Source organism: Dendrobates tinctorius, unplaced genomic scaffold (genome assembly GCF_039654945.1).
Source record: "Dendrobates tinctorius isolate UK_male_01 unplaced genomic scaffold, ASM3965494v1 ptg000051l, whole genome shotgun sequence".
NCBI classification, from domain to species: Eukaryota; Metazoa; Chordata; class Amphibia; order Anura; family Dendrobatidae; genus Dendrobates; species Dendrobates tinctorius.
The window spans coordinates 21507954-21532662 of NW_027361719.1; the positions used below are offsets into that span (position 1 = coordinate 21507954).

Consider the following 24709-nt stretch of genomic DNA (forward strand, 5'->3'; position numbering starts at 1 on the left):
TCATAAGACAGGGTTTGCAGACCGGTCACCATTCTGGTCGCTCTTTTCTGAACTTGCTCCAGTTTGTTGATGTCTTTTTTAAAATGTGGTGCCCAAAACTGAACACAATATTCCAGATGAGGTCTGACCAAAGAGGAGTAGAGGAAAATAATGACTTCACGTGATCTAGACTGTATGCTTCTGTTAATACATCCTAGAATTGCATTTGCCTTTTTTGCTGCTGCATCACACTGTTGACTCATATTCAGTCTGTGATCTATTAGTATACCCAAGTCTTTTTCACAGGTGCTGTCACTTAGCCCTATTTCTCCCATTCTGTATATGCTTTTTTCATTTTTATTGCCCAGATGTAGTACTTTGCATTTCTCCCTGTTAAAAACCATTCTGTTAGTTGCTGCCCACTTCTCCAGTTTATTTAAATCTTTTTGAATCCTCTCTCTCTCTTCTCTAGTATTAGCTATCCCTCCTAGCTTTGTGTCATCAGCAAATTTAATCAGTTTACCCTCAATTCCTTCATCTAAATTGTTGATAAAGATGTTGAACAATACAGGGCCCAGGACAGAGCCCTGTGGTACCCCACTTGAGACATTCTTCCAACTGGATGTGCAGCCATTTACGACCACTCTTTGGGTCCGATCACTAAGCCAGTTATGAATCCACCTAACAGTTGCCTTGTCCATTCCATACTTAGTCATTTTTCACAGCATGTCAATTGTTTTGGCAGATCTGCAGCATTTCTGCACCCACTGACTAAGGGTATGTTTCCACGTGGCGTATTTGCTGCGACTGGACACTGCGTACAGCCGCAGGGTCCAATCCGCAGCGTCCAGATGTTACAGCATAGTGGAGGGGATTTTATGGAATCCCATATCCACTATGCGTACAAAGACGCAGGTGGCAAACCTGCGTATATGCACATGCGGCGCGTCTTTATAGACCGCTGCATGTCTATTTTGCAGAGACGCACAGTCTCCGCAATATAAATAGCACTGTTCTATGTATAGGATGTGGTGATTCCGCATGTGTTCAATGAACACATGCGGAATCACCGCGCGTACAAAAGGGGGCAGTGCTTTGGGCGGGGCAAGTATCTGCTGCATTCAAAGCACTGCCAATCCGGAACGTGGAGAAATACCCGTACATTGAGTCAGTCAAATCCGCAGCTAAACAGCAGGAGTAAAAAGGTCTGTGGACTAGCTGCGGATTAGTGTGCCAAAAACGCTGTGGAAAGGAAGGAAGAGTGTGTGGGCGGAGACTGTGTGAGCAAAGAATATGTACGGGTCTGTCTGCAGGTGTCTCTGTCTGTCTGCGTGTGTGGGCGCGAGCGTGTGTGTCTAGCCAGGCGTCATCTGATGGGACTACTACTCCATGGTCCGGCTATGTCTGGTGTCGCATATATAACAGCATGAGCCAATGACGGGACAGTAGTAGTCCCATCATCCGGCAACTATGTTCAATTGTAAAAAAAACACAAAAAAACAAAAAACACTTTCATACTCACCAAACAGCTAATTCCCCAACGCCCTCGATCTCCTGCAACAAAAATAATAAACCAACACAAATACTCCCTGGTCTGCCGTAGTCCTAAATAAACGAATGTCCCACGACATCACATGTGTAGAACAGTCACTTTGGGGGACAAAACCGGTCTACATGGCTCCGGTGACACCCGCTATTTACCCTGGTTACCAGCGTCCTCGCTGGTCCTGATCACTGGTGAGTCTGCCTGTTTGAGAGCTCACCAGCGATCATGTAGCGACGCACCAGCGATCCTGACCAGGACATATCATTGTCGGGTTCGCTGGTACGTCGTTTAGTATAACGGGACCCTTAGAGTCTGCAGTTTGAGAAATCGACGCCTCACAGGTCCTCAACTGGCTGCTTCATTAAACAGTACATGCAAAACGCCATTGTCAACGTGACTCCGGGATGCTGACCTTCAGGGCAGAGTGGCAAAGAAAAAGCTATTTCTGAGACTGGCTGATAAAAGGAAAAGATTAATATGGGCAAAAGAACACAGACATTGGACAGAGGAAGATTGGAAAAAAATGTTATGGACAGACGAATCCAAGTTTGAGGTGTTTGGATCACACAGAAGAACATTTGTGAGACGCAGAACAACTGAAAAGATGCTAGAAGAGTGCCTGATGCAATCTGTCAAGCATGGTGGAGGTGATGTGGTCTGGGGTTGCTTTGCGGCTGATAAAGTGGGAGATTTGTAAAAAGGGATTTTGAATAAGGAAGGCTATCACTCCATTTTGCAACGCCATGCCATACCTTATGGGCAGGGCTTGATTGGAGCCAATTTCATCCTACAACAGGACAGTGGCCCAAAGCACACCTCCAAATTGTGCAAGAACTACAGTGGGGAAAAAAAGTATTTAGTCAGTCAGCAATAGTGCAAGTTCCACCACTTAAAAAGATGAGAGGCGTCTGTAATTTACATCATAGGTAGACCTCAACTATGGGAGACAAACTGAGAAAAAAAAATCCAGAAAATCACATTGTCTGTTTTTTTTTTCATTTTATTTGCATATTATGGTGGAAAATAAGTATTTGGTCAGAAACAAAATTTCATCTCAATACTTTCTGATATATCCTTTGTTGGCAATGACAGAGGTCAAACGTTTTCTGTAAGTCTTCACAAGGTTGCCACACACTGTTGTTGGTATGTTGGCCCATTCCTCCATGCAGATCTCCTCTAGAGCAGTGATGTTTTTGGCTTTTCGCTTGGCAACACGGACTTTCAACTCCCTCCAAAGGTTTTCTATAGGGTTGAGATCTGGAGACTGGCTAGGCCACTCCAGGACCTTGAAATGCTTCTTACGAAGCCACTCCTTCGTTGCCCTGGCGGTGTGCTTTGGATCATTGTCATGTTGAAAGACCCAGCCACGTTTCATCTTCAATGCCCTTGCTGATGGAAGGAGGTTTGCACTCAAAATCTCACGATACATGGCCCCATTCATTCTTTCATGTACCCGGATCAGTCGTCCTGGCCCCTTTGCAGAGAAACAGCCCCAAAGCATGATGTTTCCACCACCATGCTTTACAGTAGGTATGGTGTTTGATGGATGCAACTCAGTATTCTTTTTCCTCCAAACACGACAAGTTGTGTTTCTACCAAACAGTTCCAGTTTGGTTTCATCAGACCATAGGACATTCTCCCAAAACTCCTCTGGATCATCCAAATGCTCTCTAGCAAACTTCAGACGGGCCCGGACATGTACAGGCTTAAGCAGTGGGACACGTCTGGCACTGCAGGATCTGAGTCCATGGTGGCCTAGTGTGTTACTTATGGTAGGCCTTGTTACATTGGTCCCAGCTCTCTGCAGTTCATTCACTAGGTCCCCCCGCGTGGTTCTGGGATTTTTGCTCACCGTTCTTGTGATCATTCTGACCCCACGGGGTGGGATTTTGCGTGGAGCACCAGATCGAGGGAGATTATCAGTGGTCTTGTATGTCTTCCATTTTCTAATTATTGCTCCCACAGTTGATTTCTTCACTCCAAGCTGGTTGGCTATTGCAGATTCAGTCTTCCCAGCCTGGTGCAGGGCTACAATTTTGTTTCTGGTGTCCTTTGACAGCTCTTTGGTCTTCACCATAGTGGAGTTTGGAATCAGACTGTTTGAGGGTGTGCACAGGTGTCTTTTTATACTGATAACAAGTTTAAACAGGTGCCATTACTACAGGTAATGAGTGGAGGAAAGAGGAGACTCTTAAAGAAGAAGTTACAGGTCTGTGAGAGCCAGAAATCTTGATTGCTTGTTTCTGACCAAATACTTATTTTCCACCATAATATGCAAATTAAATGAAAAAAAAACAGACAATGTGATTTTCTGGATTTTTTTTTCTCAGTTTGTCTCCCATAGTTGAGGTCTACCTATGATGTAAATTACAGACGCCTCTCATCTTTTTAAGTGGTGGAACTTGCACTATTGCTGACTGACTAAATACTTTTTTTCCCCACTGTATATAGGGAAGAAGCAGGCAGCTGGTATTCTATCTGTAATGGAGTGGCCAGCGCAGTCACCAGATCTCAACCCCATTGAGTTGTTGTGGGAGCAGCTTGACCGTATGGTACGCAAAAAGCGCCCATCAAGCCAAACCAACTTGTTGGAGGGGCTCCTGGAAGCATGGGGTGAAATTTCTGCAGATTACCTCAGCAAATTAACTGCTAGAATGCCAAAGGTCTGCAATGCTGTAATTGCTACAAAGGGAGCATTCTTTGACGAAAGCAAAGTTTGAAGGAGAAAATTATTTCAAATAAAAATCTTTTTTCGAACCTTGTCAATGTCTGGACTAGATTTTAAATTCATTTGGCAACTCATTTGAGTTTTCATGGAAAACACAAAATTGTCTGGGTGACCCCAAACTTTTGAACGGTAGTATACTCGTGTATAAGCAGAGATTTTCAGCCCATTTTTTTGGGCTGAAAGTCCCCCTCTCGGTTTATACACGGGGATCGGCAGGGAGGGGGAGCGGGGGTGTCAGAGATCATACTTAACTCCCCTGGCGCGGTCTCTGCAGCCCCCCTGCTTCTCCACGGTCTCCCTTCCTGCCTTCAGCGGTCACATGGTACCGCTCATTAAACTCATGAATACGCGCATATTCATGAGTGTAATGAGCGGTACCACGTGACCGCTGAAGGCAGGAAGGGAGACCGTGGAGAAGCGCTGCTGCCGCTGCAGAGACCGCGCGAGGGGGGTAAGTATAGCGATATTCACCTGTCCGGGGTGTCCATCGCTGCTCACCGCTGTCTGCTGCATCCTCTGTCTGACGTTTAGGCAGCAGAGGGCATGGTGACGTGGTTAACGCGCTCCGTGCCCTCTGCTGCCTTAACGTCACTGACAGACGACATGGCAAACAGCGGTGAGCAGCTATGGCCCATAGACAGGTGAGGTCCTGAGCAGGGGAGGGGAGTATGGCATTTTTTTTGCAGCATATGGGGGCATAATATATGGAGGCCGCATATGGGGGCATATTCTATGGAGCAGCATATGGGGGCATATCCTATGGGGCAGCATACGGGGGCATATCCTATGTAGGACTGTGGAGTCGGAGTCATGGTGTCGGAGTCGGAGCTCATTTTGGTGGAGTCGGAGTTGGTATAAAATGGACCGACTCCTAAAATATATAATTGGGTACAGTAGTTCAATGCAGAATATGCTGAATATTTTTTCATAGGAATTTGGGAAAGTTATGCAATGTCCTATAAATGGCTGTTCTATTCCTGATCTAAGGCTACATTCACACACAGCATTTTTCCTGCGTTTTTTGAGGATACGTTTTTCAGTTGCAAAAGCAGATCAGCGTTTTAAAAAACTGCATCACCTGAAAGGTTTGTGAGCTCATAGATAATGTTTTCAATAGAGCAGATTTCTAATCTGCTTTTGCTATCTATATATCCATATCTGTCTATCCATATCATATCTGTACCAAAAAGAATGAAAGCCGGATAGCACACAGACTAACACTCCTTTTTTTTAGCACCAGTCAGGTACACCTCATAGCTGCCCAAAAGGACGCCCAGGACAGGCATTGCTCGTCTTCAGTAACATCAACTGATAGTTGGAATAAATAGACTGCATTCATCACCACATTTTCTTAAGGTGCAGGCCTTATTTTCAAGTGTAGGGGTGTGAAGTATGAGGTTCTGCAGCAGCTGAGGTGTGCAGTATGAAATTCTGTGGAACAGTATGAGATTCTGCCCCCCCCCCCAGGTTTGATCCTGGCTACGCCCATGGTGTGAATGTAGCCTGAGGATCTAGGCTTTATCTTAGCCGAGATAAGTCATAGTGTGTGTGTGTGTGTGTGTGTGTGCGCGCGTAATTATATATATATATATATATATATATATATATATATATATATACGCACACACACACAGTACAGACCAAAAGTTTGGACACACCTTCTCAATCAAAGCGTTTTCTTTATTTTTATGACTATGAAAATTGTAGATTCACTCTGAAGGCATCAAAACTATGAATTAACACATGTGGAATTATATAATTAACAAAAAGGTGTGAAACAGCTGAAAATACTCTATGTCTTATATTCTAGGTTCTTCAAAGTAGCCACCTTTTGCTTTGATTTTTGCTTTGCACACTCTTGGCATTCTCTTGATGAGCTTCAAGAGGTAGTCACCGGAAATGGTTTTCACTTCACAGGTGTGCCCTGTCAGGTTTAATAAGTGGGATTTCTTGCCTTATAAATGAGGTTGGGACCATCAGTTGTGTTGTGCAGAAGTCTGGTGGATACACAGGTGATAGTCCTACTGAATAGACTGTTAGAATTTGTGTTATGGCAACAAAAAAGCAGCTGAATAAAGAAAAACGAGTGGCCATCATTACTTTAAGAAATGAAGGTCAGTCAGTCCAAAAAATTGGGAAAACTTTGAAAGCGTCCTGAAGTGCAGTGGCAAAAACCATCAAGCGCTACAAAGAAACTGGCTCACATGAGGACCGGCCCAGGAAAGGAAGACCAAGAGTCACCTCTGCTGCGGAGGATAAGTTCATCCTAGTCACCAGCCTCAGAAATCGCAGGATAACAGCAGCTCAGAATAGAGACCAGGTCAATGCCACACAGAGTTCTAGCAGCAGACACATCTCTACAACAACTCTTAACAGGAGACTTTGTGCAGCAGGCCTTCATGGTAAAATAGCTGCTAGGAAACCACTGCTAAGGACAGGCAACAAGCAGAAGAGACTTGTTTGGGCTAGAGAACACAAGGAATGGACATTAGACCAGTGGAAATCTGTGCTTTGGTCTGATGAGTCCAAATTTGAGATCTTTGGTTCCAACCACCATGTCTTTGTGCGACGCAGAAAAGGTGAACGGATGGACTCTACATGCCTGGTTCCCACCGTGAAGCATGGAGGAGGAGGTGTGATGGTGTGGGGGTGCTTTGCTGGTGACACTGTTGGGGATTTATTCAAAATTGAAAGCATACTGAACCAGCATGGCTACCACAGCATCTTGCAGCGGCATGCTATTCCATCCGGTTTGTGTTTAGTTGGACCATCATTTATTTTTCAACAGGACAATGACCTCAAACACACCTCCAGGCTGTGTAAGGGCTATTTGACCAAGAAGGAGAGTGATGGGGTGCTACGCCAGATGACCTGGCCTCCACAGTCACCAGACTTGAACCCAATCGAGATGGTTTGGTGTGAGCTGGACCGCAGAGTGAAGGCAAAAGGGCCAACAAGTGCTAAGCATCTCTGGGAACTCCTTCAAGACTGTTGGAAGACCATTTCTGGTGACTACCACTTGAAGCTCATCAAGAGAATGCTAAGAGTGTGTAAAGCAGTAATCAAAGCAAAAGGTGGCTACTTTGAAGAATCTAGAATATAAGACATATTTTCAGTTGTTTCACACTTTAATTATATAATTCCACATGTGTTAATTCATTGTTTTGATGCCTTCAGAATGAATCTACAATTTTCATAGTCATGAAAATAAAGAAAACTCTTTGAATGAGAAGGTGTGTCAAAACTTTGGTCTGTACCGTATACATGTACATGTATACAGTGTATTACATATTTACAATTTATTACAGGTTTTTGTGTTCTAAAGTTGTATTCCAATAAATAGATATTATGTTCTAAATATCTTGATTATTGGATCATAGAAATGATTAAATGTCTGATGTTCACATTGTACTACAATAAATTTTTCACTTAAATATAAGCAATATATGTGGGAGTCGGAGTCGTGGAGTCGGAGGCGGAGTAAGGGAAATTGAGGAGTCGGAGTTGCAGGTTTGGCTTACCGACTCCACAGCCCTGATCCTATGGGGCAGCATATGGGGGCATAGTCTATGGAGCAGCATATGGGGCCATATTCTATGGGGCAGCATATGGGGGCATATTCTATGGGGCAGCATATGGAGGGATATTCTATGGGGCAGCATATGGGGGAATATCCTACGGGGCAGCATATGGGGGAATATCCTACGGGGCAGCATATGGGGGAATATCCTACGGGGCAGCATATGGGGGAATATCCTACGGGGCAGCATATGGGGGAATATCCTACGGGGCAGCATATGGGGGCATATCCTACGGAGCAGCATATGGGGGCATATCCTATGATGCAGCATATGGGCGCATAGTCTATGGAGTATCTTATGGGGTCATAATCTATGGAGCATTTTATGGGGGTGTAATCTATGGAGCATCTTATGGGGGCAAAATCTATGGAGAATCTTATGGGGGCATAATCTATGGAGCATTTTATGGGGGAATAATCTAAGGAGCATCTTATGGGGGCATAAGCTATGGAGCATCTTATGGAGCCATAACCTTTATGGAGCATTACATGGGGCATATTATTCTATGGAACATCTTGTGGGGGCATTATTAACCTTTGTGCAGCATTATATGGGGTGTATTTTGTATGGAGCATCTTATGGGGCCCATCATGAACTGTATGGAGCCTTATATGGGGCTCCTGATTCAATATGGATATTCAAAAACATTTAACCTACTGATGTCTCAATTAATTTTACTTTTATTGGTATCTATTTTTATCTTTGAAATTTACCAGTAGCTGCTGCATTTTCCACCCTAGGCTTATACGCGAGTCAATAAGTTTTCCCAGTTTTTTTGTGGCAAAATTAGGGGGGGGTCAGCTTATACACGAGTATATACACAGGGGTTGGACAAAATAATGGAAACACCTGGAAACATCAACAAAAGTTAGTTTAATATGGTGTAGGTCCATATTAGCCTCAATTATCTGAGGTATGGATTCATACAAGGTGTGAATTTATTCCAAAGGAATTGTAGCCCATTCTTCAGTTAAAACACCCTCCAGTTCTTTGAGCGACGATGGCGGCGGAAATCGACGTCTAACTTGAATCTCTAAAATCGGTCATAAATGCTCAATAAATGTTGAGGTCTGGGGATTGTGGGGACCAGATGAGATGCTCAACTTCATTAGAATGTTCCTCGTGCCATGCTTTAACGATTCTAGCTGTATGAATTGGTGCATTATCATCCTGAAAGATGGCATTCCCCTCCGGGAACAGTGCTTGAGCCATAGGATGCACTTGGTTGCCCAAAATGCCTAAATAATCGCGGCTGTTAATTCTTCCATGAAGGGATATCATTGGCCCGGCGGATTTCTACGAAATAGCACCCCAGATCATCACAGAACCTCCGCCATGTTTTACGGTTGGGAGAAGGCAGTCTGGATGGAATGCTTCTTTCGGCTGCCTCCAAACGTACACTCGGCCGGAGGTCGGAAATAGGGTAAACAATGATTTGTCTAAGAATATCACATGTTTAAACTGCTCGAGGGACCTATTCTAGAGGTTTCTACACCACTCTAAACGCTTGGAAACATTTGTCATTGAGAGCAGTGGTTTTCTAACTGCAGCTCTTCCGTGGAATCCAGATTTGTGCAGCTCCCGACAAGCAGTTTTCGAGGAAACTGGGTTCTGTAGGTGTTCATTGAGCTCAGCAGTGATTTTCGGAGCCGTGGTCTTGCGATCCTCTCTCACAATTCGCTTTAGAGTCCGACGGTCTCTCTCAGTCAACTTCGACTTTCGGCCGGACCTGTGCTTTGCTGCGGACGTCTTTCCTTCTCTTTCAAACGTAGTCATTACTTTGGAGACAGTACCTGTTGACACGCCAAGCATTCGGGCACTTTCTGTTACCCTAGCGCCTGCCATACGAGCACCAATAATTTGGCCTCTTTGAAAATCCGAGAGGTCTGCCATTGGTATCAGGTTTTCATCAATATTCTTACAATTCTGCAAAACAAACAGTTAATTTACATACACATATCACATAACACAAATAATCAACTACAAAACATTACCATATGTCACGGTTTGCATGTTTATAACATGTTCGAAGATTATGATGCCAAAACGTTAGGTGTTTCCATTATTTAGTCCAACCCCTGTATATATATATATATATATATATATATATATATATATATATATATACATACATATATATACATATATACACACTCACTGGCCACTTTATTAGGTACACCTGTCCAACTGTGTGTTAAGACTTAATTTCTAATCAGCCAGTCACATGGCGGCAACTCAGTGCATTTAGGCATGTAGACATGGTCAAGACAATCTCCTGCAGTTCAAACCGAGCATCAGTATGGGGAAGAAAGGTGATTTGAGTGCCTTTGAACGTGGCATGATTGTTGGTGCCAGAAGGGCTGGTTTGAGAATTTCAGAAACTGCTGATCTACTGGGATTTTCACGCACAACCATCTCTAGGGTTTACAGAGAATGGTCCGAAAAAGAAAAAAAATCCAGTGAGCGGCAGTTCTGTGGCCGGAAATGCCATGTTGATGCCAGAGGTCAGAGGAGAATGGGCAGACTGGTTCGAGCTGATAGAAAGGCAACAGTGACTCAAATTGCCACCCGTTACAACCAAGGTAGGCAGAAGAGCATCTCTGAACGCACAGTGCGTCGAACTTTGAGGCAGATGGGCTACAGCAGCAGAAGACCACACTGGGTACCACTCCTCTCAGCTAAGAACAGGAAACTGAGGCTACAATTTGCACAAGCTCATCGAAATTGGACAGTAGAAGATTGGAAAAACGTTGCCTGGTCTGATGAGTCTCGATTTCTGCTGCGACATTCGGATGGTAGGGTCAGAATTTGGCGTAAACAACATGAAAGCATGGATCCATCCTGCCTTGTATCAACGGTTCAGGCTGGTGGTGGTGGTGTCATGGTGTGGGGAATTTTTTCTGGGCACTCTTTGGGCCCCTTGGTACCAATTGAGCATCGTTGCAACGCCACAGCCTACCTGAGTATTGTTGCTGACCATGTCCATCCCTTTATGACCACAATGTACCCAACATCTGATGGCTACTTTCAGCAGGATAATGCGCCATGTCATAAAGCTCGAATCATCTCAGATTGGTTTCTTGAACATGACAATGAGTTTACTGTACTCAAATGGCCTCCTCAGTCACCAGATCTCAATCCAATAGAGCATCTTTGGGATGTGGTGGAACGGGAGATTCGCATCAGGGATGTGCAGCCGACAAATCTGCGCCAACTGTGTGATGCCATCATGTCAATATGGTCCAAAATCTCTGAGGAATGCTTCCAGCACCTTGTTGAATCTCTGCCACGAAGAATTGAGGCAGTTCTGAAGGCAAAAGGGGGTCCAACCCCTTACTAGCATGGTGTACCTAATAAAGTGGCCAGTGAGTGTATATATATATATATATATATATATATATATATATATATATAATATTTATTTAATGCAGATTTTTACAAGAGCAAATCCGCAACATGTGCACATACCCTTATTAAAGGGAGTCAGTCAGGTTTTTGTTGTGTAGGTAATCTGAGGACAACATGAGGTAAGGCTTAAATCACTGAACTCAACCACATGTCGCCTGTCGGGCTGTGTGTGGTTTGCTTACACTGCAGGTCTTATCACCTGGTGATTACCAATGCTGTGACTAGCTGACCTGCAGGTTTTCCTAAGACTACACCACCTCCTGTGATAAGCAGCTCACTGTCTATAGACTATGTATATACAGAGCTTCCCTGTGGTGAGGGCAGCTTTCTCAGCTCTGCTGAATTGCTAAATCTAAGAACTCCTGATTATGTCAAACGGCTGCATCCAGTAATCTAACTGATGTGTCATTAAATTTAATTGCCCCTATCATTATTGGATTAGCTTGCCCCCATCATGCTGCTCTTAGAGGAGGTAGTAAAAACCTGCAGACAGATTCACTTTCAGCAACTGGTGGGATGAGGAGTTCGCTCACTTTGAATGCGTAGTCCAACAGTAAAAACAAAGATTATTATTATATAAATCTAGAAGTAGAAAATGTAGAAAAATAAAAAATACACATGACCCACTTGCTAATAGTGATGAGTGAACGTGCTCGGATAAGGTGCTATCGGAGCATGCTCGGGTGCTCGAATAATATGCTAGAGTCCTCGCGCCTGCATGTGTTGTGGCTGTCGAACAGCAGTGAGACATGTAGCCACGTACACTCAAACATATTTTTCGAAAACCACCAGTTAGCACCCAAGCATGCTCAGATTCAAGCACGTTTGCTCATCACTATTGCTAAATTTGTAGATGTTTCAGTGGTCCTGGGTCGACCTTCAACTACTCTTTAGGAGCAATCACTGGCTTGTGCCATCCTTGCTGGTATCGTCAATGACGCCAGTGATTTTCCTTATCGTTTTATTTTTATTTTTTACTGTTTGCCAACCAATTTAAATCATGCGCGGATATAACAATCATCTGAATTACTATTGTCATATTTTACACTTTCCTGTAAGGGCGCTGATGGGCGCAAAAGCCGAGCTTCACATACATATGGAATTCTCTATGAGGACAGGCGTTCGGAGAATGGAGAGAAGTCCTCTCCTTTCAGCAAACTGTGACTGCACATATTGACACTGACCTACTAGACAAGCTCCTGTCACATTTCGCTGGGAGGCTAGATCTTTCTCAGTAGATTAGCAGCTCATATTGGATACCAGATGCTGTTAGTCAGAAGAGCAGACATAAGGCATAGCTACAGTGTCAGCAGACAGACACGACAGGAAGGGTTCCGGACAAGCCAGGGGTCTGAACAACCAGCCAAATATCAGATGGCATGGCTAACCACAAAGCTCCCCACCACCGGAAGGCACGGATAAGCAGCCCATTTTTCCCTTATGTTTAGGAGTGGACTGGCGGCCCAATCAGCAAAGGATTGGGGCCCTCCACCTTCTCCTCCCTCGGGGGGGAACCATTACTTAAAAATCACAGCTATCTAACTGCCTGCAGTCTCCATTTAATTACAGTTTTCTTTCCCTCCCTTCATCGTTATCAATTAGCTAAGCATGGAGATGCCTGCATTCATGATGGGGGTATTCCTGTTCGGAGCACTACCACTCTACAAGGGCAGGGGATCATTACAACCTGTTGAGAGCGGGCACTCACTCCTAAATATAGCTCTGGCCAGTCCTGTGGCATGCCTGCAGATACCTTTCCTGTGCCCTTGGCAATCAGAGATAATCACAGCCACATGGACTAATGAAACCTTTAAAGCTTTGCCAGACAGTCAAATTACAGTCTGAGATAAACATCTCCACACACAGAAAAGTTCACAAATGTATGGTTATGCCATGATGCAAGAACCTCTCTGGTTCCGGTACTATTCCTGTTCTACACGTCGATGCGTGGATCTACAATTATTCTAGGGACATTCTTTCACCAGAAGATCTTCGTGGGCAACTATCACACAAGAATGTTACACACATCCGGCTTCTTTCCAGACACTGACATTCAACCAAAATTTATGTATTTTACTTGCCTATATGGCGCTCTTAATTTCCGCAACAGTTTACAGACATCATCATCACTGTTCCCACTGGGACTGTCAATCTAAATTCAGTATCATCAGCATGTCTTTGGAGTGTGGGAGGAAACCCACTCAAACATGGGGAGAACATACAAACTCCTTGCAGATGTTGTCCTTGGTGGGATCTGAACCCAGGACACAAGTGTTGCAAGGTTCCAATGCTAAACACTGAGTCATCAAGCCACTAAAATACCGTATATACTCGAATATAAGTCGAGATTTTCAGCCCAAAAAATTGGGCTGAAAGTCCTCCTCTCGTCTTATATTCGAGTCATATACAAAGGGGGTCGGAGGGGGCGGATGTGTCAGGTCATACTTACCCGTCCTGACGCTGTCTCTTGAGCCCCCAGCTTCTCCGCGCGCTCTCTTCCTGCCTTCAGCGGTCACGTGGTGCCGCTCATTAAAACTCATGAATATGCGCATATTCATGAGTTTTAATGAGCGGTACCACATGACCGCTGAAGGCAGGAAGAGAGCGCGCGGAGAAGCTGGGGGCTCAAGAGACAGCGTCAGGACGGGTAAGTACAGCGATACTCACCTGTCCTGCGTCCATGGCTGCTTGCTGCTGTCTGTCATCGGTCAGTGACTTCAGACAGCAGAGGGTGCGGTGACGTGGTTAGTGCGCGCCGCGACCCTGCAGTCTGAACGTCACTGACTGATGACGTGGCAGATAGCGGTGAGCAGCCATGGACGCAGGACAGGTGAGAATCTGACACCCAGCGACGGAGAGGTGAGTATGTCATTTTTTTATTTTTACATGCAGCAGCAGCATGGGGGTAGCATATGGGGGAACAATCTATGGAGCTTCTTGTGGGGGCAGCATATGGGGGAACAATCTATGGAGCTTCTTGTGGGGGCAGCATATGGGGGAACAATCTATGGAGCTTCTTATGGGGGCAGCATATGGGGGAATAATCTATGGAGCTTCTTCTGAGGACACCATATGGGGGAATAATCTATGGAGCATTTCCCACCCTAGACTTATACTCGAGTCAATAAGTTCTCCCAGTTTTTTGTGGCAAAATTAGGGGGGTCGACTTATACTCGGATCGACTTATACTCGAGTATATACGGTAATCATTTGTTGTTGTATTACATCCAGCGAGTGATCGTTTTGGTTGCAATCATCTGTTACTGTGTTTGGCCACCATTAATTGTCTTCACTTTTTTTGGCAGAAGGTAATCATTTCAACAGGATTAACCATCAATCAGTCTTTGTGGAAAGTGCCCAAGATTCCCTAGACTTCTCCTCTAAAGGATCAGGCATTTCAGAACTAAACTTGCCTTAGAGCTCTTTCACACATCAGTGTCTTCGGTACGTGTGGTGACAGTTTTCACACGTACTGGAGACACTTATACACGTAGTAGACCCATTCAAGTGAATAGGTATGTGAACATGTCAGTGTTTTTCCACGGACCATGTGTCCGTGGGCAAAATACGCAGACATATGCATTTTTTTTTTTTTTTTAACAGCAGCATGGGCAGCAAAACGTCCCACATACATGCACACTGATAACACAAGGATGACATCCCTGTGTCATCAGTACGACACGAACCAGCAGTTACTGCTGTTCCCTGGTGCTGAAGACTGCTCTCATCATTCTCCCCTGCTCTGCCGATCAGCACAAGCAGGGGAGAATGATGAGAGTTACATTCAACAGCGAGAGCAGGCGGCTGCTGATAGGACTATTATTCCCATCAGCCTACACCTGCTGCCACTAATAGCAGTGAGAGCAGGTGACGGCTGCTGGAAGTATTCATCAGCCAGCGCTGTAAATAATGAAAAATCAGTTGTTGGTTCACCTGCATTTTCTATAACCAGCCAGGCAAAACTTACAACTGGGGACTGCAACCCTCAACTGTCAGATTAATAGTATTCAACATGGACGGTGCTAAGATGCAACCTTTCAGTCTGAGAACCACTGATGAAAGAGCAGGTCACTGAGGCTGTGTTCCCAGCCGGGCTGAACTACGGTGATCTCTGCACCGTGAGAAAAAGTCACTGAGTTCACGGCAGATAAAAGATCGTAGTGACTTTTTGTCAGGGTGCTGAGGTCACCGCAGTTCAGCCCGGCTGGGAACGCAGCCTCAGTGACCAGCGGTAACCTCGATGACATCAATGCTAGTCAATGATGCTGTGCTCGCAGCAGCTTATTCCTCAGTGGTTCTCAGACTGAACAGTCACATCTTGGCACCATCCAGGTTGAAAACTATTAATCCCCAGACATGCAATATGGCGTGGGACAATGTCAGACAGGTGAGGGATATTGTTGCTTTTTTATTTTTGTTTTATTGCAGGAGACATTGACTGCAATGGAATGGGTGTTCTACTCATCTAACGAAGATTGTTATTTTTAAATAAAAATGAAAAAGTGTGTTTTGTTTTATTTCAAATAAAGGATTTTATTCTGGCTGTCTTTATTTACCATATAACTATTGGATTAGTAATGGATAGGTGCCTTATAGACGTCTCTCCATTACTAATCCGTGGGCTTGATGTCACCAGACAATACAATAAAGGTGTTATCAACCTCAGACACCTTGCCATTTTTTAATTATTTATTTAAATAATTAAAAAATACAGCGTGCGGACCCCTCTGTTCTTGATAACCTGCCTTGCTGAAGCCAACAGCTGAGGGATGCTGGCCGCAGCTGTCAGTTTTTCCTGGCTGGTTATCAAAAATACAGGGGAACTCAAGCCGATTTATTATTTACCGTATTTATTTATTGAGCAGGCTGATGAATACTCCCATCAGCTGCCGCCTGCGCTTGCTGTTATCAGTTGAACATAACTCTCAACATTCTCCTCTGCTCACTCTCATTGCCGGCAGGGGAGTGGAAAATGATAAGAGTAGTCCTCAGCAACCGACACTGGGGAACAGCGCTAAATGTACCAATGCTTCCTAGGCGAGTCACACTGATGCGCACACGGTTGCCACACGTATTACACACGGACATGTCCAGTACTGATTTTTAAAGTACCGGAAATATCAGGACGTATGAAACAGGCCTTATCCTGTGTTTCTCCAGGAGACGAGGTGCCTAGCACACAGGCCAAAAAAATAAAACGATTTTTGGATCACCTTCCGGTAGAAGCTAATAAAATGAACAACATTCACGGTACAATCACAACAGTAGCATATACATAGACAGCTTCTTTAATGTAAAAAAAATTATAATAATGTATACAAATACAACTTGAGGAAAAGAAAAAGCCCCAGCCCAAACTCCCCTTAAGAAAAAGAGCACATATACAAAGAATGGGCAAACTAGATGGGCCTGCTGACGCTTTTGACATCAGATCCCATGTTGAGTCTGACAGGCATAGTCCTGCATCATGTGGGTGCAGTCATCTCTCACGCTGACAGCATTCCTGTAAGTGCTTTATTCCATCAGTAATCCATGGGACAGCTCTAGGCTATTACCCTCCTCATTTGTTATCTGTCATTAGGGAGTGATATCACCAGAGACCTCAGCAACTTGTGTAGAAGACGCGCTTCTAACTTAGAGGCTAGAAGAACTGAATTATCGGCATTATGTTTACGAGCTAAATAAATATGGCCGAGCAGAATAAATGAAAATTAGAAGATGCTGTGAACTTCTGAAAGTAACACAGGAGAGATTGCTACCCTGAATTCCAAAAACAGTTTTAAAGCTAGCCAGCGCTCCTCATCTCCTGGAGAAACAAAGGATTAGACAAGTTCAAATCTGAAATGTCTGACCCCCTGGAGGAGATCGCGAGGGAAACTTGGGCTCTTTTCACAAAGACTGATTGATGGTGTAGTGAATTGAAATCATAATGTTCTACTAAAAGAAGAAAAAAAACAGTAAATTGTTTGATGGCAATGTAAAGTTACCCAATGGTGGCCATATACAGTTAGGTCCATATATATTTGGACAGAGACAACATTTTTCTAATTTTGGTTCTAGACATTACCACAATGAATTTTAAACAAAACAGTTCAGATGCAGTTGAAGTTCAGACTTTCAGCTTTCATTTGAGGGTATCCACATTAAAATTGGATGAAGGGTTTAGGAGTTTCAGCTCCTTAACATGTGCCACCCTGTTTTTAAAGGGACCAAAAGTAATTGGACAATTGACTCCAAGGCTATTTCATGGCCAGGTGTGGGCAATCCCTTCGTTATGTCATTCTCAATTAAGCAGATAAAATGCCTGGAGTTGATTTGAGGTGTGGTGCTTGCATTTGGAAGGTTTTGCTGTGAAGGAAACATGCGGTCAAAGGAGCTCTCCATGCAGGTGAAACAAGCCATCGTTAAGCTACAAAAACAGAAAAAACCCATCCGAGAAATTGCTACAACATTAGGAGTGGCAAAATCTACAGTTTGGTACATCCTGAGAGAGAAAGAAAGAAAGTACTGGTGAACTCATCAATGCAAAAAGACCTGGGTGCCCACGGAAGACAACAGTGGTGGATAATTGCAGAATAGTCTCCATGGTGAAGAGAAACCCCTTCACAACAGCCAACCAAGTGAACAACACTCTCCAGGACGTAGGCGTATCAATATCCAAATCTACCATAAAGAGAAGACTGCATGAAAGTAACTACAGAGGGTTCACTGCAAGGTGCAAGCCACTCATAAGCATCAAGAATCAAAAGGCTAGACTGGACTTTGCTAAAAAAAATCTAAAAAATCCAGCACAGTTCTGGAAGAACATTCTTTGGACAGATGAAACCAAGATCAACCTCTACCAGAATGATGGAAAGAGCAAAGTATGGCGAAGGTGTGGTACAGCTCATGATCCAAAGCATACCACATCATCTGTAAAACACGGCAGAGGCAGTGTGATGGCTTGGGCATGCATGGCTGCCAGTTGCACTGGGTCACTAGTGTTTATTGATGATGTGACACAGGACAGAAGCAGCCGAATGAATTCTGAGGTATTCAGAGCCATACTGTGTGCTCAGATCCAGCCAAATGCAGCCAAACTGATTGGTCGTCATTTCATACTACAGATGGACAATGACCCAAAACATAAAGCCAAAGCAACCCAGGAGTTTATTAAAGCAAAGAAGTGGAATATTCTTGAATGGCCAAGTCAGTCACCTGATCTCAACCCAATAGAGCATGCATTTCACTTGTTAAAGATTTAACTTCAGACAGAAAGGCCCACAAACAAACAGCAACGGAAAACCACCGCAGTGAGGGCCTGGCAGAGCATCAAAAAGGAGGAAACACAGCGTCTGGTGATGTCCATGAGTTCAAAACTTCAGGCAGTCATTGCTAACAAAGGGTTTTCAACCAAGTACTAGAAATGAACATTTTATTTACAATTATTAAATCCGTCCAATTACTTTTGGTCCCTTTAAAAACAGGGTGGCACATGTTAAGGAGCTGAAACTCCTAAACCCTTCATTCAATTTTAATGTGGATACCCTAAAATGAAAGCTGAAAGGCTGAACTTCAACTGCATCTGAATTGTTTTGTTTAAAATTCATTGTAATGTCTAGAACCAAAATTAGAAAAATGTTGTCTCTGTCCAAATATATATGGACCTAACTGTATGTTATAATAAAGTGGATCCGAAACAGATTACAACCAAAATGATGAATTGCCAGATGTAAATTAACAACAAATTATTATGTTAGCGGCATGGTGGCTCAGTGGTTAGCACTAGAACCTTGCAGCACTGGGGTCCTAATCTCAAGTTAAAGTCCCACCAAGGAGAAATTCTGCAAGCAGTTTGCATGTTCTCCCTGTGTTTAGGTGAATGTATTGGACGCGGTGAATCCTCACGGTTCAGTGACCACATGCGGATTCACCTGCGTTCAATAGACGCAGTGCTTTGGACGCAGCGAACATGCTCTGCTTCCAAAGCGCTTCTACTTCTGGATTGTGGGCACCCGGCCTAAGGCCAGACCAGATCTAGAATTCTCTTTTTTTTTATCAAAAAAAGACAAGAAACAGTAAGGGCTGTCAAGTCAGCAAGTCAAAAACTTTCCGTTTTTACGCTCTGACTACTTTATAACCAGTGGATGTATAATAATCAGTAATACATACATTTAATACATGTAAGGCAGTAAATAATAATGGAGGCCTCAGATTGAAACAACAAATTTATATGATTAAAATTTATAAACTTTTTTAAATTCCCATCACAGGAAATATGCTATTCACTAAAAGAGGCTTGACCAGTATTGGCTACCCACAAAGCACCAAGGGCACGTATAAGCAGCCCACATTTCCTCATGTTGGACAGTGTTGACTGGCGGCCCAATGGGCAGGGAATTGGGGCTGTCTACCACCTTCTCCTCCCTAGGAGGAAGCATTACTTAACAACCACTGCCTGCAGTCTACATTACTTTCCGATTTTCTTTCTTTCCCTAGATTATCAATTAGCTAAGCAAGGAGATGCCTGAAAGCAACACCGGATATCCACTCTGACGGCTACTGACAGGCTGCAGCGGTCATGTCACACAATATTGCTACATGACCAATAGGCGATATCGCAGAAATGGCGCCAGTATATTGGAGACTTTTTTTATCTTTCATGGGACACTTTAGCAGATAAGAAGGGATTTTAATAAATGTAAGGGTTACTCCCCATCTCAGTATTTCATGGCTGAAACAGGAAAAACTCAGACCGCCGGAGGTGGAGATACAGAATTAGCCGAAAGCGGTTGAACTATGTTTGAGTTGCTTTCTGACTACTTCATCGCTCCACCTCTAGTGGATGAGGGTGGACAGTTTTTCCACTCATTACCATTAAAGGATTGCATGTCACTAACCCTTTAACTATACAATACTTATTTTACTTAAAGGGAATGTCACCAGGTTTTTGCTACCTCATCTGAGAGCAGCATACTGCAGGAAAAGAGACCTTGAATCCATTGATGCAAGACTTAATTTGCTGGGTGCAGCAGTTATGAATCAATCAGAGTTTATAGATGTAGCAGAGCTCAGAAAGCTGCCCCCCCCGGCAAAACAACATGTTTCTGTGTACATTGTCTATAGACAGTAAGCTGCTTATCACAGGAGGGGGCGTGGTCAGACTAGGTCTCAAGCAATGCTGCAGTCCGAGCAGTTATAAGGTCCAGGTGAACAAACCTTCATCATAAGCAATCAACAGCACACATCTGATAAGTGACACATCGCTGAAATCAGGGTTTTACCCCTACCTCAAGCAGCCATCAGACGCCATAGCAAAAAGCTGCAAATTCCCTTTAATAGATGTTTTTTATTAAAGCCAGAGTTCTGAAATTTCGTAACCTCGATTCAGACTTGACGGGCCTGGAAAATGCAGTAATAACTTGTGAGTTATCTATTGAGAGTATTAAAGCCAACTGCATTTTTTTCTATTTATTTAGTCCAAGGCAAAGGGAGGTTTATCACCAGCAGTGCAGCAACATGGCTGCACTTTTTCCATGAAATTTCAAAAACTGCAACAAAATCTGATTCGTTTGCAGAAACCATTACCAAGCTTTGCTTCTGTAACTTCTGATGGTTTCCCGTCTGACGTGGAAATCCTTTGTAGCTGGAATGTATTCGTGGCTTTGAGGCAACGATCATGCTTTCTCTCCAGGTGTAATGGATCCAGTTGGAGGGACACATTCCCGGATGGATCTGACATATTTAAGCCACAATGCTAGAATTGTTAGCGTCTTCTAGACACTATGGCCTGCCAACGCAAACTGACCAATCAGGGCTGTGGAGTCGGAGTCCAATTTGGTGGAGTCGGAGTCTTGGAGTCTGAGTCCATTTTGGTGGAGTCCGAGTTATGGAAATTGAGGAGTTGGAGTCGGAGCTTACTGACTCCATAGCCTTGCTGACCATATTTGTCCTCATTCTTTCTGTGTTTGTTACACTGGATATAAAGAATCCTCTAAGGTAAGCCACCTAAATATATGAGGATCATAATAGTCAAGATCGGAGATTAATTAAAGACTGCGTGTGGAGAGGCCAGGTAGAACGAGTTCATATTTTTTTGAGTGGGTGGAGAGATGTGACCTTCTTATACTCTTAGGCATCTTGTAAAATACCAGATTCTCCATGTTGTTTTGCAGTTGCTGAATATTACCAGCACAGAAGAGATAAAATCTCCTGCATGTATTTGATGACGCTACTGAAATATTCTTTTCACATCCTGTTGAAGGTTGTAAAGTAACTTGATAAAAAATGTTGCAGTGTATCTACCGTCTACCTTGATCTTTCCGGTGTGTCATCTTGGAAGGTTTTCAGAAAGCTGAGATCTTGGCTTCTATTCAGTGGAGATTACACAATAGAAAGGACCACTACGGTCATTGATGACATTTTTTTTTAATTTGACCCCTCCTAACTCTATAAACTTAGTTCGTGACCACCTTGTTCCCTTGATGTAGTGTTTGCAGGCTCAGACTAAGGGCGCAGTCAGACCGAGACCGGACCGTAATGCTTGGACGAGCTGGCGACTCTCCCCACCCGAGTGATAGCTGTATTGAAATAAATGAAGCAGTCACGCTCGGGTGAGCTTCCGGCCAGTCCGCGCATTACTTCTGATATATACGGCCATCTGACTGCGCCCTTAAAGAGTCAGTTCTAATTATACTTACATATATCTTTGGTACTCTTAAAGGGATTGTCCCCTTTCAAGATTTTTGCTCAACAGGCTAAAGGAAGTAAAAAACAACAACAACAACAACAACCAGCCTCTCCTGATCCTTTGCCGCTTCTGTGACGGCATCAATTTTTGTTGATCAACTGCAGCAGTGGTGTCACATCGCACTGTAATCAATCACTGAGCTAAGCATCCCAGCCAATGTACACAGCACAAGCTGCTGAGCTCAGTGATTGGCTGCAGTGCTGTCCACATGACAGCACCACTCTAGTCAATTAGCGCAACCCAAGAGGCAAAGCTGGATCTGGGCAGGGTGAGAAAAAAATGGGGGGGGGAAGGTTTGCCTCCTCGAGCGATAATCTTTGACAAGTGACTACCTCTCTTTAATAAACTTTCTAATTATTTAAAAATATTCATCAGTAATAAGAAAAAAAAATAAAAAAGTGCAAAAGGCATTGAAAGTACCAAAATAAACAAAAAACAAACTCAATGGTTAATTTTCAGTGATCTCTTCGGGCTTGCGCCAACCATTCTACCGTCAGGTAGCAGAGGCCAGTCACTGGCTGCAGTGGTCACATGCTCACTGTAGGGGAGTCACCACCGCAAGACAAGTGAAAGACTTGTGGTGATCACCAGAGCAACAGCACTTAATTAGCAGAGGAGTACAGTTATTTTTTCTATATCTAGAGATCCCTTTTATCTATCTTTGTATCCAATGATTCCGGTCAGCAGCTTCTTACTGCTCATAGTAATTTTACACATTATCTGAGCACATTCGCTCATCACTAATTCTAAGAGTGCTCTCATATTGTGTTGTGACCCCGTCAGGCCTTACAGCCGAAATTCCTCGCGAAACGGGGTTCGGACGTATGCCGCAACAGGGACACAGAATGCAACGTGAAAACACCCTACCTAAATGGATCCTAATAAAGGTGAATAGATTAATTCAATGATGTCCGATATCCTGTTTAGTAGGTTTAGATTCAAATTGTGAATCAATTCCCATATGGACCGTAAAGCATTTGATGTTATGGATGCATTGCAATTAACATAGGAAATTAAAATTTGATCTTGTAAATTTTATTTACTGTAGATGTAAAAATAATAAATTAATGGACACACGTGACAATACAGTGAAAGCTGGAATAAAATGTGTGCGTAATATAAACACACACAAATAGTACACAAACACTTGTGTAAACTACTTAGCCTTAGGGCTCATACTCACTTGCGAGAGACTCGCACGATTCTTGTGCGAGTCTCTCGCATGAAAACCTGGCACTGCCACCAGCACTGGGACTGGAGCGTGCGGCTGCATAGAAATACATGTAGCTGCACGCTCCGGTCGCAGTGCCAGGTTTTCATGAGAGAGACTCGCACAAGAATCGTGCGAGTATCTCGCAAGTGAGTATGAGCCCTTAGAGTGATCTGTCTTCCTAATATTGTATTTTTTGGGAAAAGGTAAGAATTTAAAAGGATGGACAAACTGCAAAGTAATTTGTATCCTAAATCCCTGTCTAGATAGTGCCATAATCTGAACTATTCTCTAATATATTTGCATTAAAAATTCCCTATATTTCCCTAGCTAACTGTTTTCACTTCCTTTTTGATGACTCTTCATTTTAAAATCACAGTGAAAGTGGGGATGAGCTGGGCTGGTCCCTGCGCAGTGTGCACAATGACAGCGCGTTCTTTCACCGACTCAGATCAGCAGTAACGAACCGGCAACACAGCGCGTTGTCATAATACCCGGCATGCACAGATCAGTGAAATCACTTGTGGGGGGTGGATCTGGTCTCTGCCCGTTGGATATTCTGTGCTCTGGTGCCAGCTCGTTACTGTTGATCCAAGATGGTAACAACTGTCATTGTGCACATTGCACAGGGGCTAGCTCAGCCCCTTTCAGGGACGGTGTATGGGGCATGGACCGTAGTCTCTGCTCTCTGATGAGGCTTTGTTTCAGTATCCCAGCATGCACAGAGCATTCAAATGAAACATCATCAAAAAGGAACTGATAAAAGAAAAAAAAAAAACTGTTAAGATAATGTAGTTAGGGATTGGGTAGGGTATTTTTAATTAAAATATATTAGAAAATAGTTTAGATTATGGAACTAAATACATAGGGATTTAGGATGAAAATTAAATTTGGACTTCAGACCACCCCGTGATACTTTCATATTTTGGTAAGACGTCATAAATCTCCTGGCAAAGACTATGTGCGCACGTTCGGTAACTGCAGCAGAAAAATCTGGTGGGAGAACCTGATGTGTGGGCACTTTAAAAAACGGCATAAAGTTGGTGCATTTTTAATGCATTTTTTCACTCATTCGTATGGGTGAAATCTGCACCAAAAACACTGAAATAAATTGACATGCTGCAGATTTAAATCTGCTTCAAATCTGCAAGGAAAACAAAAATAATACAATGAACAGATAAAAAAAGTCAGTAAATCGTATAGTGAAAAAGTAGAAAACTTTATTAAACAAGCATAATGGTGGGTAGTGGACAAGACAAAAGGAGGTTTAAATCAAAAATTGAGGTAATGATACAAAAAATCATAAGATTATCATAATCCCAACATGTAATTCCGCACAAAAGCAACATGCAAGGTGGTAAATCTTGAGGGTAAGGTTTTGTGACGAATCTGTGCAGAAAAAAAAAAACCGCGACAAAACTGCAACGTATGCACAGACTCTTATGCTTCTACTAGACCGTCATCGCTTTCCACACACAATCAGCATTCCAGGCAATAATGGTAGTAAATGAATAACATAATAAAATAA

At 43.4% G+C, this 24709-nt stretch overlaps 1 protein-coding gene across 1 annotated transcript in view; it reads right to left on the reverse strand.

The window, feature by feature from the left end:
* LRP1 (LDL receptor related protein 1) overlaps positions 1-24709 on the reverse strand; it is a 518911-nt gene that overhangs the window by 442637 nt on the left and 51565 nt on the right. The window lies entirely within an intron of this gene.